Here is a 21,241-nt window from a genome sequence, read left to right on the forward strand (position 1 = left end):
CGTTCCTGTGATAGATTCATCACAATAGACAACAGAAGAATGCCAGTTTGTTATACTGCAGGGTTTCTTTACTGTGTTGGACAAATACAGATGGATGGACAGCATGGACTGGGAGCTATTGTTATATGGTGGGGAAGTTGTCATGCATCTGCTGCCCATTGGGACCAGTGACTCCACTAATAGTAAAAAAAAAAAAAGTCCATTCAGACATTGCTGCTTTATTGTGGTACAGGATTGATGTGTGTACATTGTTTTTCCCGCTATGAAATAAAAAGGCAGTTATTGCATCATGGGTGAGGTTAGTACTATACTGTAGTACAGTTAGAGGTACTTATACTTTACTTTAGTACAGTTTGAGAGGTACTTGTACTTTATTGTAGTACAGTCTGAGGTACTTATACTTTACTTTAGGATACAGTTTGAGGTACTAGTACTCTGTTACTGTAGTACAGTTTGAGGTACTTGTACTTTACTGTAGTACAGTCTGAGGTACTTGTACTTTACTGTAGTACAGTCTGAGGTACTTGTACTTTACTGTAGTACAGTTTGAGGGTACTTGTACTTTACTACTCCACTACATTTATTTGACAGCTTTAGTTACTTTTCAGATGATACTGTAAATACTGCATACTACATCGCTCATAATACTTATGTGCTTTCACTGCAGTTGCCGTGGAGATGTTTGATTGGGGCCGTTACCTTGGAGACGGCGATGTGGGAGGAGCCCCGGTCAACTGCTTCAAACATGTGGGATCCAACATACAAACACCTTTTACCTCCAGGTGTTGGTTTAGGTTTTATGTAGATGAGTCACATTCTCCTGAGGGAGGAAGGGAGGGAGGGAGGGAGGGAGGGAGGAAGGGAGGAAGGGAGGAAGGGAGGAAGGGAGGGAGGAAGGGAGGGAGGGAGGGAGGGAGGAGGAGGGAGGGGAGGGAGGGAGGAAGGAGGAAGGAAGGAAGGAAGGAGGAAGAGGAGGGAAAGAGGAAGGAAAGGAGGGCAGGGAGGGAGGAAGGAAGAAAGAAGGAAAGGAGGGAGGAGGGAAGGAGGGAAAGGAAAGAAGGAAGGGAGGAAAGGAAGGGAGGAAGGAAAGGAAGGAAGGGAGGAAGGGAGGAAGGAAGGAAAGGAAGGGACAGAGGAAAGAAGGAAGGTAGGATGGAGGACACGAAGGAAGGAGGGAGGGAGGGAGAAAGGAAAAGAGGAAGGATGGAAAAGAGGGAGGAAGGAAGGATGGAAAGGAGGGAGGAAGGAAAGGAGTGAGGAGGGAAGGGAGGAAGGAAAGGAAGGAAGGAAGGACGGAGGAAAGGAATATGAGATTTGAGTCGTTGTGTTCAGGTGTCGATGGGGAAGACGTGGGCGACATCAGCGAAGGCGTCCGAGTCGAAGTCCCCAACACTCGACAGCAGTCTGCCCAATGAAGGTGTACTGATCGCTGGCATCATCAAACTGGCCGAGTACCACAACGACAACACACACACACACAACACACACACACACACACACACACACACACACACACACACACACACACACAGAGTCAGACGCAACAGCTTTAACCTTCGTGTCTTCCTCCCGGGACAAATGGACCCCGGTCTGTTTGGACTGTTCCTTCTTTCCTCCCTTCCCTTCTTCTCTGTCCTTCCTCCCTCCGTCGTTCTCTCTTTTCTTTCCTCCTGCTCCTCTTTTCTCTTCCTTCTTTCCTTCCTCCATCCCCCTTTCTTCTTCCTTCTGTCTTTCCTTCCTCTCTCCCTCCTCCTTCTTCTTTCCTTCCCTCCCCTTCCTCTTCCTCTTCTTTCCTCCCCCCCTACCTTCCTCCTTCCTTCTTCCTCTGTCCTTCTTTCTTTCCTTTGCTCCCTTCCTCCTTTTTCCTTTCTCTCTCTCCTCCCTCCTCCCTCCTTTCCTTCCTTCCTTGCCTTCCCTCCTCCTTCCATCCTTCCTTCCTCCCTCTTTCCTTTCTCCCTCCTACCTTCCTTCCTTCATCTTTCCTCTGTCCTTCCTTCCTTCCTTTCCTTTCTCCCTTCCTTCTTTCCTTTCCTCCCATCCTATCCTTCCTTCTTCCCTCCTTTCCTTCCCTCCCTTCCTTCCTTCCTTCCTCTTCATTCCTCCACTCTTCCTTCCTTTCCTTTCTCCCTTCCTGTCTTCCTTTCCTTCTCCTTCCGTTCCTTCTTTCCTCCGTCCTTCTCTTCTTTCTTTCCTTTCCCTCCTCCTTCCCTTCTTTCTCCCTCTTCCTTCCGTCCTTCCGGTCTCCTTCCCGTCCTTTCTTCCTCCCTTCCTTCCTCCTTCCTTCCTTCCTTCCTTCCTCCTTCCCTTCCATCCTTCCTTCTTCCCTCTTTTCCTTCCTCCCTTCCTTCCTTCCTTCCTTCCCTTCCTTCCCTCCTCCCTTCCATCCTTCCTTCTTCCCTCCTTTCCTTCCTCCCTTCCTTCCTTCCTTCTTCCCTCCTTTCCCCTCCTCCCTTCCATCCCTCCTTCCTCCCTCCTTTCCTTCCTTCCTCTTTCCTTTCTCCCTCCCTCCCTCTTACCTTCCCTCCTCCCTCCTTCCTCCTTCCTTCCTACACTCCTCCCTTCCAACCCTCCTTCTTCCCTCCTTTCCTTCCTTCCTCTTTCCTTTCTGACTCCTACCTTGCTTCCTTCTTTCCTCCGTCCTTCCTTCTTTCCTTTCCTCCCTTCCTTCCTTCCTTCCTCTTCCTTCCTTCCTTCCTCCTCCCCTTCCATCCTTCCTTCTTCCCTCCTTTCCTTCCTTCCTTCCTTCCTCCCTTCCTTCCTCCCTTCCCTCCTTTCCTTCCTTCCTCCCTTCCTTCCTTGACTCGAGGACAACAGGAGGCTTAAACATAATAAATAAAACCTTAAAATCGACTTGAAGCTGATATAAAGACGCTGAAGTTGAGATCACACAACTCGTCTTCAGCCTTTATTAATCAGCTTCAGGTTGATGTATTTTCTGACTCCAGCAGACGTTAGTTAGTTATTGTTTTCCTCACCAACACTCTGCGTCCTGTGCTGTCTGAACATGGACTGAAAACTCGTCTTTATTCACTAATGTTTCTGTGTTATGTTTTTTCTTGTCCGGTCTAATGTGATTGATTTGTGTTTTTGTGTTTCTTGGACCAGACTTTCCTTGTGTTGTCCTGATGTGTTGTCTTATTTAATATTCTGGTGTGTTCTCTGTGTGTGTTTGTCATATAAAAGGTATTCTCATAATCACAGTGGCCTCTACTGACCTGCAGGACTTTAGGTTTTTAGTAAGAAGCCTGATTTTCTGATCTGATTTGCTGTTAGACTTTCTGTTTTTAGACCGTTCTCATGGATTCCTGATGATGACGCTGATGATGATGTGTGCAGGTTTTAAGGCTCTGCTGCGGTACGAAGGGTTCGACAGCGACTCCACCAGAGACTTCTGGTTGAACTTGTGCGTGCCGGACATCCACCCCGGTCGGCTGGTGCGCCGCCGGAGGAAAACCTCTGGTTCCCCCCTCAGAGTAAGAGACACCTTTAAAGTCTTTAGAGAAATTGTGTCTTTTTGGGTGGTGCAATAAAGTGTGTGTGTGTGTGTGTGTGTGTGTGTGTGTGTGTGTGTGTGTGTGTGTGTGTGTGTGTGTGTGTGTGTGTGTGTGTGTGTGTGTGTGTGTGTGTGTGGTGTGTGTGTGTCCGTCCGTCCGTCCGTCCTCAGCCATCCTACACAGATTCTCCAACTGGAAGAACTTCCTGATCAAAAGACTGACGGGATCCAAAAACACTGCCGCCCAAACTTCTCCTCTAAGGTCTCACACACACACACACCCTCTGAACTCTGAATCTGTACTCATGTATGACACTGTTGTGACTGTTTGTCCTTAAACCTCACGAATAATTATAATAACTTTATTTTGGTACACAAGGAAGGAGGGAGGGAGGAAGTAAAGGAAGGAAGGAGGGAGGGAGGGAGAAAGGAAGAATGGAATGGAGAAGGAAAAGAGGAAGGATAGGGAGGAAGTAAAGGAAGGAAGGTAGGAGGGAGGAAAGAAAGAAGGAGGGAGGGCGAAAAGGAAGAAGGAAGGAAAGGAGGGAGGATGGAATGGAGGAAGAAGGAAGGAAAGGAGGGAGGGAGAAAGGAAAAGAGGAAGGATGGAAGGAAGGGAGGAAGGACGGAAAGGAGTGAGGAGGGAAGGGAGAAAGGAAAGAACGAAGGGAGGAAGGAAGGACAGAGGAAAGAAGGTAGGAGGGAGGGAGGAAAGAAGGACAGAAGAAAGAAGGAAGAAAGGAATGACACAAGGAAAGAAGAAAGGGGGAAGGAAAGAAGGAAGGGAGGAAAGAGAGAAAGAGGGAGGGAGGACAGACGGAAGGAAGGAAGGAAGGAAGGAAGGAAGGAAGGAAAGAAGGAACAGTCAAAACAGATGGGTTGAGTTTGACCCGGGGAGGACGACAGGAAGGTTAAATAGATGTCTCTTCCTGGTCCTCAGGTGCACGAAAGCATGCAGTATCCCTTCAAGAAGCAGATGCGGGTGGAGGTGGTGGATAAGACTCACCTGTGTCGGACTCGGGTCGCTCTGGTTGAACAGGTCAGAGTGTTTGGACTAGAACCAGAACCTGATGATGGATCTTGACAGGTTATCAATAAACATCTGTAATATGGATGCAGGTGATCGGCGGACGTCTACGGCTGGTGTACGAGGAGTGTGACGACGGGACGGACGACTTCTGGTGCCACATGTACAGTCCTCTGATCCACGGCATCGGCTGGTCCCGCTCCATCGGACACCGCTTCAAACGATCCGGTGGGTCAGGTGATCACTGAGCCGAACCAGTCAGGTGATCAGGTGGTTTCTCCACCAACTCCTGAGAGAATATCTGGCTCGTTTGCAGACGCAGTGTTCCACTTTCTGAAGCAGACAGGAAAATGTGCCGCGAAACCAAAACTCAAGAGCTAAAAGAGGCTAAAAAGGCAAAATGCTGTTTAGTGCAGCTTTAGAGATCAATACATTTATTCATACACACAACTTGTATTTTAATCAGGCGGGGAGTTCCGGTCCTCTGAAATGAGGCCAACGTGGAAGTAACTTAAAACTGCATTCTATCAAAAGGCCACCAGGGGGCGGCCGTTTTGGTAAGAGGATCACATTTAACAGAAAGGTTTATCAGCTTCAGCTAATACTATCAAGTATTCATTGTACATTTTCCCTCAAAAGGACTTCCGTCTCTATACAAGTCAATGGAGAATTCACCAACTTCTCACTTGATTTCTAACCTCAGTAAACGTTTTCAAAATGTGTTTATGTGTCTCAATCGCTAGTTTAAAACCTTCTTCAATGCAGTATGATGTTCATTTGGGACATTTTGGCCTCCCTGATTTTATATGTGACGATAAAGCAGGGTATGCATTAGGGCGTGGCTACGTGGTGATTGACAGGTTGATTGGTTCACAGGTTCAGGAGCGCGCCTCATGCTCCTCCTGATGCCCATATAAGTAGAATCCCTGTTTTTATTTTTCCAGGCATGCACCTGAAATTTTCAAGATGGCGCTGCTCAGATCCGATACTATTGGCCTCCGAGCAGCAGTCCACAAACCAATGGGTGAACGTCACGGATGAACATCATACTGCATTGAAGAAGGCTTTAAACTAGCGATTGAGACCATAAACACATTTTGAAAACGTTTACTGAGGTTAGAAATCAAGTGAGAAGTTGGTGAATTCTCCATTGACTCGTATAGAGACGGAAGTCCTTTTGACACCAAAACGGTCGCCTCCTGGTGGCCTTTTGATAGAATGCAGTTTTAAGTTACTTCCGCGTTGGCCTCATTTCAGAGGACCAGCAGAGACCCCACCCTGTGGAAAACCACCATAGCTCAACTCTGCTCCATATATTTCACACCTGACCAACATTATCCTTTACTTTCTGGACGCTTTTAAACCACGCTGGACTTTATAAAGTGTGTCTTTGTCTGCATCATGTTCCCTCCAGTCAGCTTAGCTAGCAGGATAACTTACTACCATCATGTCCCTCCAGTCAGCTAGCTAGCAGGATAACTTACTACCGAGTCAAAGTAGCCGAGGGCAGCAGTAAACATTCACTCTGTGTTTCAGGTTCCACTTCAACACAAGAAGCTTAGAGCTCCTCCTAGTGGCTGAAAGTAGCTGTTAATGAACCTGAATACTAGACTACACAGCTCAGTGACTTATTAACCCTCCTGTTGTCCTCAGGTCAAGGACGGACAGGAGGACAGGAAGGAAGGAAAGAAGGAAGGTAGGAAAGGAGTAAGGAGGGAGGGAGGGAGGAGGAAAAGAGGAAGGAAGGAAGGAGAGAAAGAAAGGAAGGAAGGAAAGAAGTGAGGAAAAAATGAACGGAGGAAGGAAAGGTTGAAGGAGGGACAGGAGGAAGGAAGGAAGGAAGAAAGAAAGTAAGGAGGGAGGGAGGGAGGAAAAGAGGACAGGAAGTAAGGCGAGAAGGGAAGGAGGAAGGAAATGAGGAAGGAAGGAAGTGAGGAAAGAAGTATGGAAGGAGGAGGGAGCAAAGAAAGAGGGAAGGAACTCAACACTTCATTAAAGCTTTTCAATAAGAAAAAAAACTGATACAGCACAAAATTTGAAGTTAGTCCTCCTGGACCAATATTCAGTTATTCGGTTTTAATGACACATCTCTAATATATAATAGAGTGTGTGTTTGACTGAAGATGGTGTGTGTGTGTGTGTGTGTGTGTGTGTGTGTGTGTGTGTGTGTGTGTGTGTGTGTGTGTGTGTGTGTGTGTGTGTGTGTGTGTGTGTGTCTGTGTGTCTGTGTGTGTGTGTGTGTTTCCAGATGTGTCAAAGAAGCTGGACGGTCTGATGGATGCTCCCGGAAAGCTGTTTGCAAAGGTGAGAACTATTTATTTTATCTATCCATTAGTTATTTTGTCCATAAAACGTCAGAAAACGTTGAAATATGTAGATCAGTGTTTCCCAAAGAGGACGTCTTCAAGTGTCTTGTTTTGTTCACAACACAAATATATTCAGTTTACTGTCACAAAGAACTTTTTTTTCTTTGTTTCGTGGGAACTTTGAAGGATAAAAAACACAGCGAACTCTTGAATGTGTATGTTAAAAATATTTATACTGTATATTTTTTAACAATAATTCTACAAAAATTATAATTCAGATTTTTTTTACACCAGTTTTATAATACATTTTCCTTGTTTTAATTTCACTTAATATATTTATTTCCCTTTTTTATGCATATATGTATTATGTGTATTATTTTATCCAAAAAATAGAGAAGATTTATAAACATTACGAATATTTAAATTCTATTTTAAATATAGTTTGTTCCCATTTATCACCACAGGAGGGCAGTATGAGACCTGACTATTGCATGACCTGCTCTCACCTGCATAGTAACTGAACTTATAATGTGAAACTCTCAGAGAGGGAACACTTCATGCCTTCTATGTGATGTGTTTATGGGTCAGTGATAAATAAGGGTTTGTTAAAATGTACATTTAGTATTTTTGTTGGTTTTATATAATTTGAAATGACATTTGCACCATTTTTTTTTACCAATATTAAAGACTGAATGCTCCTGAAAATGTCAAATGGTGTAACCACAAAAGAATGATAAATATTACATATTCTATCACCTACAGTGTATTTAAGTGGACTTATACTAATAATGACGTCATTTAAAACATGTAAATGTTTCCTGATCTCCATGGTAACCAGAGTAAATGTAATATTTAGAACAATTGTATTCCATTAGCTTTATTTAATATAAAAGTTATAATGTAAGATCATGCCAAACTAGTTGATATGGTGTTTTATTGACAATTTAATGTTTTTTTAAGCAAGTTGGATTATTTGGTACAAAGTTTTTATAGTTACACCACTTAGACATTTTTGCCATAATCCTCTAATATATTCTCTCAAAATGGATTAAAAGCAGAACTTTGATGCTGGGTCCACAAAAAAAGAATGTGTGCAAGTTATTCATACGTTAATTTTCACATTTTAACCCTTTAAATTTAAACTAAACCACATGGACACTAAAACCCTCACTGACCCTTATATTCCTTTATCTGTTAATAGATAAAAGTGAGACTGTATCTGTGGTTAAAACATGCTGCGGTCATTTCATTGTACCATGAAGGTTAGGGAGAGTGGATCTGTCTTTATGCACCTGGTGGTTAAACCTTCTTAAAAGGAATCAGAAGACCACAACATGTTCGCTCCTTGGTGTGTGTGGCTTGTAGACTGTGGAAGCTCCTCCAACGTCAGAAATCACTCAGAACCACTAACCTCAACAAGAACCCTCCGCTCTACAGACGCTAGTCGCCTCCTCCTCCTCAGGACTAAGCTCAGGACCCTGCAGCGCCCTCCCTGACCAGCTGAGGGCGCCACAGAGTACTGAGAGTCACTTTTATTTAAACTAATCAGTGGCAATAAGAAGCTTCAGGTGTAACTGGCTGATACAGACATCATGTTTGCTTCCTGTGCTCATGTCCAGGTGAAGGAAGTGGATCAGAGCGGCTTCTGGTTTGAAGACGGGATGAAGCTGGAGGCCATCGACCCGCTCAACCTGTCTGCCATCTGTGTGGCCACCGTCAGGAAGGTGAGCACAGCCGACAGCCAATCATATCAAAGCAAAACCATCAGCTCTGTGTGACATCATAGACACCAGAAGCACCTCAGTAACCGCATCCTCCTGTCCCTCCCTCCCTCCTCCTGTCCCTCCTCCTCCCTCCCTCCCCCCCTCCTGTCCCTCCTCCTCCTCCCTCCTCCTGTCCCCTCCTCCTCCCTCCTCCTGTCCCTCCTCCTCCCTCCTCCTGTCCTTCCCTCCTCCTCCTCCTCTCTCCTCCTGTCCTTCCCTCCTCCTGTCCCTCCCTCCTCCCTCCCTCCTTCTCCCTCCTCCTGCCCTTCCCTCCCTCTTCCTCCCTCCTCCTCCTCCTCCCTCCTGTTCCTCCCTCCTCCTCCCCCCTCCAGGTCCTGGCAGACGGGTATCTGATGATCGGTATCGATGGATCGGAGGCGGCTGACGGTTCCGACTGGTTCTGCTATCACTCCACCTCTCCATCCATCTTCCCTGTCGGCTTCTGTGAGATCAACAACATCGAGCTGACTCCGCCCAGAGGTTCAACCTACACCTCCACTCATCATCATCTCCATTATCTCTGTCATCAGCTGCTCATCCTCCTCTACCGCCATGCTGTCACTCCACCTAAACCTCCAACTCCATCACCTACAGCTGCACCTGCACAGCTCTGACCGAAACCATAAATACACACATCTTTAATATGTAAACATTTCATTTTCCAGCCCCACACGTGATTCAAATGTTTCCTTTTTGTCTCTGCTCGCGTTTCTCAGGTTACACGAACCTTCCCTTCAGATGGTTCGAATATCTAAAGGAGACAAAGTCTGTGGCTGCTCCTGTTAACCTCTTCAACAAGGTAACACACACACACACACACACACACACACACACACACAGGTAACACTTCCATCCATCCATCCATCCATCCATCCACCTGTCAGTCTCACCCATCCACCTGCCAACCTCACCCATCCACCTGTCACCCTCACCCATCCACCTGTCAGTCTCACCCATCCATCTGTCAACCTCACCCATCCACCTGTCAACCCCTCCCATCCACCTGTCAGTCTCACCCATCCACCTGTCAGTCTCACCCATCCACCTGTCAACCTCACCCATCCATCTGTCAACCCACTCATCCATCTGTCAACCTCACCCATCCATTTGTCAACCTCACCCATCCACCTGTCAACCTCACCCATCCACCTGTCAATCTCACCCATCCACCTGTCAGTCTCACCCATCCACCTGTCAACCTCACCCATCCATCCACCTGCGAACCTCACCCATCCACCTGCCAACCTCACCCATCCACCTGTCAACCTCACCCATCCACCTGTCAACCTCACCCATCCATCTGTAAACCTCACCCATCAATCCACCTGCCAACCTCACCCATCCACCTGTCAACCTCACCCATCCACTGGTCAGTCTCACCCATCCATCTGCCAACCTCACCCATCCACCTGTCTGTCTCACCCATCCATCTGTCAACCTCACCCACCTGTGGGGTTGACAGGTGGATGGGTGGATGGATCCATCTGTCAACCTCACCCATCCACCTGCCAACCTCACCCATCCACCTGTCAACCTCACCCATCCACCTGTCAGTCTCACCCATCCATCTGCCAACCTCACCCATCCACCTGTCAGTCTCACCCATCCATCTGTCAGTCTCACCCATCCACCTGTCAACCTCACCCATCCACCTGTCAACCTCACCCATCCTTCTATCAACCCCACCCATCCATCTGTCAACCTCATCCACCTGTCAACCCCACCAATCCATCTGTCAACGTCACCCATCCACCTGTCAACCCACCCATCCACCTGCCAACCTCACCCATCCACCTGTTAACCTCACCCATCCACCTGTCAACCCCACCCATCCATCTGTCAACCTCATCCACCTGTCAACCCCACCCATCCACCTGTCAACCTCACCCATCCACCTGTCAACCTCACCCATCCACCTGTCAACCTCACCCATCCACCTGTCAACCCCACCCATCCACCTGTCAACCTCACCCATCCACCTGTCAACCCCACCCATCCACCTGTCAACCTCATCCATCCATCCACCTGCCAACCTCACCCATCCACCTGTCAGTCTCACCCATCCATCTGTCAACGTCACCCACCTATGGGGTTGACAGGTGGATGGATCCATCTGTCAACCTCACCCATCCACCTGTCAACCTCACCCATCCACCTGTCAGTCTCACCCATCCACCTGTCAGTCTCACCCATCCACCTGTCAGTCTCACCCATCCATCTGTCAGTCTCACCCATCCACCTGTCAACCTCACCCATCCATCCACCTGCGAACCTCACCCATCCACCTGCCAACCTCACCCATCCACCTGTCAACCTCACCCATCCACCTGTCAACCTCACCCATCCATCTGTAAACCTCACCCATCAATCCACCTGCCAACCTCACCCATCCACCTGTCAACCTCACCCATCCACTGGTCAGTCTCACCCATCCATCTGCCAACCTCACCCATCCACCTGTCAGTCTCACCCATCCATCTGTCAACCTCACCCACCTGTGGGGTTGACAGGTGGATGGGTGGATGGATCCATCTGTCAACCTCACCCATCCACCTGCCAACCTCACCCATCCACCTGTCAACCTCACCCATCCACCTGTCAGTCTCACCCATCCATCTGCCAACCTCACCCATCCACCTGTCAGTCTCACCCATCCATCTGTCAGTCTCACCCATCCACCTGTCAACCTCACCCATCCACCTGTCAACCTCACCCATCCTTCTATCAACCCCACCCATCCATCTGTCAACCTCATCCACCTGTCAACCCCACCAATCCATCTGTCAACGTCACCCATCCACCTGTCAACCCACCCATCCACCTGCCAACCTCACCCATCCACCTGTTAACCTCACCCATCCACCTGTCAACCCCACCCATCCATCTGTCAACCTCATCCACCTGTCAACCCCATCCATCCACCTGTCAACCTCACCCATCCACCTGTCAACCTCACCCATCCACCTGTCAACCCCACCCATCCACCTGTCAACCTCACCCATCCACCTGTCAACCCCACCCATCCACCTGTCAACCTCATCCATCCATCCACCTGCCAACCTCACCCATCCACCTGTCAGTCTCACCCATCCATCTGTCAACGTCACCCACCTGTGGGGTTGACAGGTGGATGGATCCATCTGTCAACCTCACCCATCCACCTGTCAACCTCACCCATCCACCTGTCAACCTCACCCATCCACCTGTCAGTCTCACCCATCCACCTGTCAGTCTCACCCATCCATCTGTCACGCTCACCCATCCACCTGTCAACCTCAACCATTCACCTGCCAACCTCACCCATCCACCTGTCAACCTCACCCATCCACCTGTCAACCTCACCCATCCTTCTATCAACCCCACCCATCCACCTGTCAACCTCACCCATCCACCTGTCAGTCTCACCCATCCATCTGTCAGTCTCACCCATCCATCTGTCACGCTCACCCATCCACCTGTCAACCTCAACCATTCACCTGCCAACCTCACCCATCCACCTGTCAACCTCACCCATCCTTCTATCAACCCCACCCATCCACCTGTCAACGTCACCCATCCACCTGTCAACCCACCCATCCACCTGCCAACCTCACCCATCCACCTGTTAACCTCACCCATCCACCTGTCAACTTCATCCACCTGTCAACCCCACCCATCCACCTGTCAACCTCGCCCATCCACCTGTCAACCCCACCCATCCACCTGTCAACCTCACCCATCCACCTGTCAACCTCACCCATCCACCTGTCAACCTCACCCATCCTTCTGTCAACCTCACCCATCCATCCACCTGCCAACCTCACCCATCCACCTGTCAACCTCACCCATCCACCTGTCAGTCTCACCCATCCATCTGCCAACCTCACCCATCCACCTGTCAGTCTCACCCATCCACCTGTCAGTCTCACCCATCCACCTGTCAACCTCATCCATCCACCTGTAAATTTCACCCATCCATCTGTCAACCTCATCCATCCACCTGTCAACCCCACCCATCCACCTGTCAACCCCACCCATCCACCTGTCAACCTCACCCATCCACCTGTCAACCTCACCCATTCACCTGTCAACCTCACCCATCCACCTGCCAACCTCCCCCATCCACCTGCCAACCTCACCCATCCACCTGTCAACCTCACCCAAACAAGACCCCCAACATACTTCAACCCCTCCCTCTAAACCCTGAGGGGACAATGTGTACGATGTGAAAAGCGAACTGAATGAGGAAACATGCAGTAAAACATGTAAATAAAAACGTTCCTCTCTCCGTCCATCAGGAAGTTCCTAACCACGGTTTCCGTCCTGGCATGAAGCTGGAGGCCGTGGACCTCATGGAGCCCAGGCTGATCTGCGTCGCCACGGTGACCCGCATCGTGCACCGGTTGCTACGGATACACTTTGACGGCTGGGAGGACGAGTATGACCAGTGGGTGGACTGTGAGTCACCTGACCTGTACCCGGTGGGCTGGTGTCAGGTGACCGGATACCAGCTGCAGCCTCCAGCCGTCAACGCAGGTGAGTCTTAATAATGACCTGGAGAATCAATCAATCAATCAATCAGTCTATCTTTATTTATAAAGCGCCAAATCACAACAAAAGTCATCTCAAGGCTCTTTACACATAGAGCAGGTGGAATATATGGAGCATGTAAATAAAGGAGCAGACTATTAGAGAGATATTGTCAATATTAAAGAACTCTGATTGTGTTTCCTTTAACCCTCCTGTTGTCCTCAAGTCAAGGAAGGAAGGGATGAGGAAGGAAGGGAGGAAGAAGGAAGGAAAGGAGGGAGGAAGGAAGGGAGGGAGGAAAGAAGGACTGAGGAAAGAAGGAAGGGAGGGGGGAGGAAAGAAAGAGAAGGAGGGAGGGAGGAAGGACAAATGGAAGGAAGGAAGGGAGGAAAGGAAGGGAGGAAGGAAAGGAAGGAAGGAAGGACGGAGGAAAGAAGGAAAGAAGGAAGGAGGGAGGGAGGGAGAAAGGGAAAGAGGAAGAGAGGAAGGAAGGAAAGAAGGACAGAGGAAAGAAGGAAGGGAGGAAGGTAAGGTGAAGGAGGGAGGAAGGACAGGAAGGGAGGAAGGAAGAAAGGAAAGAAGGAAGGAAGGAAGGTAGGAGGGAGGGAGGAAAGAAGGACAGAGGAAAGAAGGAAAGGAGGGGGAGGAAAGAAAGAGAGAAGGAAGGATGAAGGAAGGGAGGAAAGAAGGAACAGTCGAGACAGACGGGGTACAGAAGGTTAATACATCTTAACCTACAATGATTATTAGCATTATTTAGATGAGGTAACTTCAAGATAAGGTTTGTAAAACTTTAAATGCACCTAAAATGTCTCTACTTTCAGGCTTCTCCACTGATCATCCGAATGATCTTCAGGTCATGGTCGAACTGAACGCCGTCCTATTATTATTTCCTTAAATGAGCTCATATAAAAATATAAATGTGTGTGTTTTCAGGCTTGAGAGAACTACAATCAGCTGCATCCAAACAGAGGAAGAAATCCCAGCAGTACAAGGGACAAAAGAAAAGTAAGCTTTGCTCCTAAATGTTGGTGTCCAATCATTCCTCCTGTTCATACTGACTGTTAAAGATCTCTTTCAAATGTGCTTCCAGTGTAAAGTGATGGAGGATTTATAAAGTAGATGATGAGCTTCTATTAATCTTCATCAGTCTGAGTTAGTCAAGTGATATCTGACACATTTACAGTCTTTTTAGCATCAGATTCCCTCTTAGTGTTTCCCTGTTGAGCTGTGGTGGAAGTATAGGAACACAAAGACTTTGCTACTAAAAACACTGTAACGTTGAAACATAGAAGATGAAGACTCATTTACTCTCCTCCTTTCTTTCTTTCTTTCTTTCTTACTCTCCTACTTTTTCTTCCTCCACTTTTCTTTTTCTTTCTTCTTCCTCATTCTTTCTTTCTCTCTTCTTCCTCCATTTTTCTTTTTCTTTTTCTCTCCTCCTACTTCTTGTCCATTCTTTCTCTTTTTCCTCCCTTTTCTCATATTTTTCTTTCTTTCTTTCTCTCCTTCTTCTTGTTCTCTTTCTCTTCATTCTACTTTCTTTCTTCCTTCCTTCCTTCCTTCCTTTCTTTCTTTCTTTCGTTCTTTCTTTCTTTCTTTCTTCCTTCCTGTCTGTCTCTCATTCTGACGACTGAAGCTTCATATTAGCTTCAGATCAACTTTTAAATCCATGTTTCCACAGAAGGAGGACTGGGTTTAGTCCTCCATCACTTCCATTGTAAACATTATGAAGGGATCTTCTAATGGTCAGTATGAACAGGAGGAATCATTACAGTAAACATTATGAAGGGATCTTCTAATGGTCAGTATGAACAGGAGGAATCATTACAGTAAACATTATGAAGGGATCTTCTAATGGTCAGTATGAACAGGAGGAATCATTACAGTAAACATTATGAAGGGATCTTCTAATGGTCAGTATGAACAGGAGGAATCATTACAGTAAACATTATGAAGGGATCTTCTAATGGTCAGTATGAACAGGAGGAATCATTACAGTAAACATTATGAAGGGATCTTCTAATGGTCAGTATGAACAGGAGGAATCATTACAGTAAACATTATGAAGGGATCTTCTAATGGTCAGTATGAACAGGAGGAATCATTACAGTAAACATTATGAAGGGATCTTTTAATGGTCAGTATGAACAGGAGGAATCATCACACATAAACACCCTTCATGTTCATTTAGGCTCCTGATTGTTGGTTTAAGACCCAGTTCCATCTTCCCTGCTTCTCTCAGAGAGGAAGCTGCCCATCGCCAAGCGACCGGTCAGCCTGTCTGTTGCCGTGGTGATGGGCGTACCCAGGAGCCTGTCAGGAGACGAGAACGAGAGTCCGCCCGGTTACCCGTCGCCCCCGACTCCTGCCTCGGCGGCCCAGCCTCCATCTGCCGACCCGGAGAGCAGCCCCAACGCAGAGGAAGGGGCAGGTACACACACACCTGGTGCTTTCCCCCTCTGCAGAGGAAGGGGCAGGTACACACACACCTGGTGCTTTCCCCTCTGCAGTGGCTTTCTGTTACATTTAGGCAAATTAACGCCATTAACCTTCGTGTCGTCCTCCCGGGTCAAATTGACCCCGTCTGTTTTGACTGGTCCTTCTTCCCTTCCTTCCTTCCGTCCTTCCTTCCTCCCTCCTTCTCTGTTTCTTTTTTTCCTTAAATGAAGTCCACAATCAACAGATATTAATTTAAATATCACACAAGATCATATAAGAACAAGAAAAGCTTCAAACTGAACCTGGAGACGAGAAAAGGACTAAAAACAATTTATCTGTAAAATGTTGCTTATTAATGTCCCGTTGATGGAAAACCAATGATTAATCATCCAATCTCTATGTGTTTGTATCCTTATCTTCCTGTACTTGCATTTGAACTGTATAGGTGAACTAAATGGATTTAGAGTAGCTGATCAGCTTCTATGAGCTTCAGCAGTCTGAGTTAGTCATATCAAGTGATATCTGACACATTTACAGTCTTTTTAGCATCAAATTCCCAAACATGGTTGGCGTTGCCTATGTGTGTTATCTTTTCATGGTGGTCCATAATCCCTGGAGGCGCCCCTGCTCGTCATAGACAACACTGAGCTTATCCTTTACAATCTCAAACCCCCAAATTATTATTACTGTGCATGACAAACAAAACCACCAAGCCACATTTCAGAGGGTGGAAATTTTGGCAGTTTTGCTTGAAAAATTACTAAAGCTCTTAATCGATTTATTTTCTGATAATTGCCTTATTGTTGCAGCTCTATAGATTTCATTCACAACAGACGATTCTCAAACTCCACCCGGCTGCTACGCATCAGGCTGACCAGGAGCTCTAACCGAGCGCTCCTAATGTCCTGTTTGTTTCTGTAGGTTCACAGATAAAAGAAGAAAACACTGAAGGACCGGAGTTACCGTCTGGAAGGACTGAAACAGAAACCAACGGATCGTCTGGAGAATTCTTTACCAGCCAGGACCCGTAGGCCTTCGTTTATCCTCTCTGCCTTTATCCATCCATCCATCCTTTTTTCTTTGCTACAATGATGAGTTTCAGGTCTCATGTAATCATCTACTGTGATTAATTCAGATGTTTAGTTTTTTGTGGAGGAAACACCATGTTTCTACAGGTAGAAAACTGAAGGACAGGCATGAAAACAAGCTACATGGCGTCTGACGTTGTTGACTGTCTGTTTTAAGGCGGTAAACACAAACTTTGAACGACTTCAGCTGGCTGGAGATGGAAGATAAACGTGTCCAGTCCTGCCTACCTTCCTCCATCACTACATCCACGGTTTTTAGTCCTCCGTCTTTAATCCCGTTTCGGTTAAGGAAGTTCTGGGTCAAATTTATGAGGCGGGAACTTTACAGGAATGTCCTCTCACTCAGTCCATTTAGCCGTTGTGTCTACATTGCAGTAGGACATTGATAGGACCCATCGGACTCTGGAGGTGACCTAATCATTCTGCAACGGTTTATAGGCGTTTATTTTGCCGCTTAATATACCCAATCAGCACTGAGTCAACCTCAAGCCCCACCCAGGAGTTTTTCGGGGGAAACCCAGAGTACAAACCCCGAGGCAGGGACTCATTCCTGCTATGGAGACACTCGCCAACGGTCACGGCCCTGTAAAATAACCCAGGTGTTCCTTATCTCACTTCTTTTACCGCCAGGTCAGACCAAAAAATTATCAGCAGAATTTTATCCACGTGCAACAGTCAGTGTCAGAGCTGCCCGTCATGACACTAATGATTGCTGCTTCTCATTTTCTTTGGAAGTTTGGGGGTTTTAGCAACCTGCACATTTAAAATCTAAGACTGACTGGATGTGATGGTTTATGACAGTAATGTTTTATATTTTATATTTAAACTGACTTTAAACAGGAAGGATTCAGCATTTTTCCTAAAAGCTAAATAGATATGCTTTAGATCCTTCTGTTGGGATTTTTTTATAGAAGAAATAATGGAACAGGTAACTGAATAAAAAATATATAAATAGCTGTGACTCCTCACCTCAGCCCTACTATAGCTGGCGAGTTAACCAGTAACATACTAGCCAGCCACAATAGCCCACCAGGCTAGCTTGCTTACTTGCTAACTGCCAGTTTGGAAGAACCCACCTTTGCTTTAGTTCATTCAGTGTTGTAAAGCTACAGGGATTTAGCTCGGAGCATATATTACCAGTGTAGCCCAATAATCTACCTAGCTCGCAGGCTTAGCCACTAACTGAACGTCGTGTCACATATTGTCTTGTTACTAAAGTTTAAGAATCATGTGAAGTCAGTTAAAGAGACTTTAAACAAGTTGGAATTACATTTAAAATACAAAATGTTAGCTACAATTCATTGTTACTGTCTGTTTAGCATTTAGTTTGATGAGAAGTTAAACACCAGCCAAATATTACAGAATTTTACCTGAAAGTGTTTTAACAGATTTCTTTGTAAGCATCCACTTTATCAGAAGAGCTGGGAACATGCTAGAGCTAGCCAGCCATTACAGCCCATCAAGCCAGCTAGTTTTCTGCCAGTTAGACTGTAGCTTTAAGGCCAATTCATCCTGTCCTCATGTAGAGATGCACAGATAGTGGTACTTATAATCGATATCAGTCCGATACTGACTCTAATAGCTGGATCAGGTATCAGTGATAATGGGCCATTTCGTATATGTTTAGTCAACGTGATAATAACAAATCCAACACTATATAACCATCTGAATAACTACAAACACAAATTGAACAACAAAAATGTTACTATTCAGAACTTCCTCACAGGAATCATGCTAAAGCGGACCAGGATGAAAAAAAAACTATGCTGTCTTGTTATCCGATTGTGTCGTTTATGTCATCATAGTCCAAAGTGTCTGTTAGTTCTCTTTCAAAAGAGAAAAAATGTATAAAGTTGTTGAGGCGTCCAGTCATCATGGATGATCTCACGTGTGTCTGGATCGGGTGTTAAACCATATCTGGTGACCTAATGAGTCCTTCAGACCCAACACAGCCTGGTACAAACATGCTTCATTCTCTAGATGTGTTTTATTTATAAAAGGAGCTCATAGTTAGATGTTCAGCAACTTTCATCTAGCTGGTAGCTACATGAAACCGCCTTTGATACAGCATAATGTCAGTTACGTACAGTAGGAGAGGAGGTTTTCCTAAATCTGATAGGATTGGAGTGGGTGGCACAAAAGCCCAATTGGAAAGGCACTGCCCACCTTAGTGTCCCTCCACACATGGGGAACATGGCTGTTTCTGGGGACCCCTGATTGTAGTATGTATGGTCCCCTGATTGGAGTATATGTGGACCCTCGTACTGTTCCCTCGTACTATTGTACTCGGATGTGGAAAGCATGAATTGGCCTTTAGTCACTAACCAAACAAGTATATTGGAGAGATGTATTTGTAGCAAAGCCTCCTGTCTGACACCAAACTCAAAAACTCCACAAGGATTTAATCTTTAATCTCATATTGGTTTGGTCATGCAGAAAATGATGCTGTCCTAAATGCTGGTCTGACCAGGCAATTATTTTTCATTTTCCAAACTCTCTTCTCACATCTCCTTGTTTTTTTTAAACTTTCCCAAGAGACTTTTCTTAAAGGTGCAGTGTGTAGACTTTTGTGGCATCTAGCGGAACAGACTTGGCAGAAATAGAATATTCATAAAAAATGTTTTAATTGATGTATGAGCCCATGAAAATAAGAATCACTGTGTTTTCGTTACCTTAGAATGAGACTTTTATATCTACATAGGGAGCGGGTCCTCTTACATGGAGCCTGCCATATTTCTACCGTAGCCCAGAGCGGACAAACCAAACACTGGTTCTACAGAGGACCTTTTGCATTTTTCATGAGCTTTGCAGCCACAGTGGATTCTCCTGCAAGCTGGGAGGGGTAGGAGAGGAGTATTTAGTTGGTTGCAATCTGCAACTTCACCACAAGATGGCACTAAATCCTACACACTGGTCGTTGATCTAATAACCACGTTGGGTAAAATAGCTACTGTAGTCCCAAATATCACTACACAATGTCAGACTCTGACTGAGAAACTGGGCAAAGACGACAAAAGAAGATATAAACAAAAGATAAAGGAAGGTAGCGTTTGGAGCAGTTACTTCATCTCTAGAAAACAGAAAGTAACACACAAAAAAAACACGATGAGAAAACTTTTGTATGGCTTTATTTGTTTTGTTTTTCCAAGATCAAGATGTTTGTTGTTTGTACATGTTTGTGCAGTGTGTTCAAGGGTCCAAACTCTTGACGTAATAATATTATTAATGGATGCTGTGTAATGTCATGTTGAGATTAGCAGTCATTTAAAACGTGTGTGTGTGTGTGTATATGCTGTGGACTCTGGATTAACGAGTCGTCTGGATGCCACAAATCAACAAAAGCCAGCACTTCATTTTTCATTTTTTTGTTTTTGTTTAGGTTTTTTGAGCCACTGCTGAAAGTCTGCATTGATGAATAATAGTGTAAATTGTACTCAAAGTGACAACAGGTCACATCTGCAGTCAGAATTAAATTAAAATGAGCAGGTAATATCTATCAGCAACACAATACTGCCACTGTTCTTAGCATCAGTATTGTTGGAAGTTTGATACCAGCAAAATGAACTCTGGCTAAAGGAGGTTTATCCAAATATATTCCCTCAGTAAATAAATATCAATATAAATCTTGAACACATTAATTAGTTTAACAAGTTAATAGAGTTCTGTTTATCTTCAGGGCTTAACAAGAATATTCAGCAAAAATGGTATAATAGAAATTATTTGATTGAGAGTATATTTAATTCACAGAAAATACTAGTAATAAAGATTATCACATTCTTAAAAAACTGATAAAATGTATGACATAAAGTATATCTTCTAACAAAATGTATATGTAACAGGAATATATAAATTGTATGTTCTTTTTAGCTTCACTGAGCTACAGATTCACGAAGAAAAGAGAATAAATATGTGCTTCAAATGTAATAATTTAACAATATTATGAACAAACAAATCTTTAGAAACACACAACTACCTAAGTTCTTCAGACTTGCTCAGTGGCAACATTCACGTTTTACGACCAACTACTAATGTTCATTTTTTTTGACTCATTCAGTCTTTGAAATGTCAGAAAACGAGTCGATGATGTCTTCAGATGTCTTCTTTGACCCAACCAACACTCCAAAACTAATTTGGTTTATTTGGATTATAATGATATAAAACAGAAAAGAGCATGAAATCCTCACATGGCCAATGCGGAAATAACTTAAAACTGCGTTCTATCAAAAGGCCACCAGGGGGCGACCGTTTTGGTGTCAAAAGGACTTGCGTCTCTATACAAGTCAATGGAGAATTCTCACTTGATTTCTAACCTCAGTAAACGTTTTCAAAATGTGTTTATGGTCTCAATCGCTAGTTTAAAGCCTTCTTCAATGCAGTATGATGTTCATTTGGGACATTTTGGCCTCCCTGATTTTATATGTGACGATAAAGCAGGGTATGCATTAGTTGTGATTGACAGGTTGATTGGTGCACAGGTTCAGGAGGGCGCCTCATGCTCCTCCTGATGCCCATATAAGTAGAATCCCTGTTTTTATTTTTCCCAGCATGCACCTGAAATTTTCAAGATGGCGCTGCTCAGATCCAATACTATTGGCCTCCGAGCAGCAGTCCAC

The 21,241-nt window shown here is 45.5% G+C and overlaps 1 pseudogene; it reads left to right on the plus strand.

The window, feature by feature from the left end:
- Positions 1–289: 289 nt before the first annotated feature.
- On the plus strand, positions 290–20,843 carry LOC133999206 (MBT domain-containing protein 1-like; annotated as a pseudogene).
- The last annotated feature ends 398 nt before the right edge of the window (positions 20,844–21,241 follow it).

This window comes from Scomber scombrus, chromosome 18 (genome assembly GCF_963691925.1).
Source record: "Scomber scombrus chromosome 18, fScoSco1.1, whole genome shotgun sequence".
Taxonomy (NCBI): Eukaryota; Metazoa; Chordata; class Actinopteri; order Scombriformes; family Scombridae; genus Scomber; species Scomber scombrus.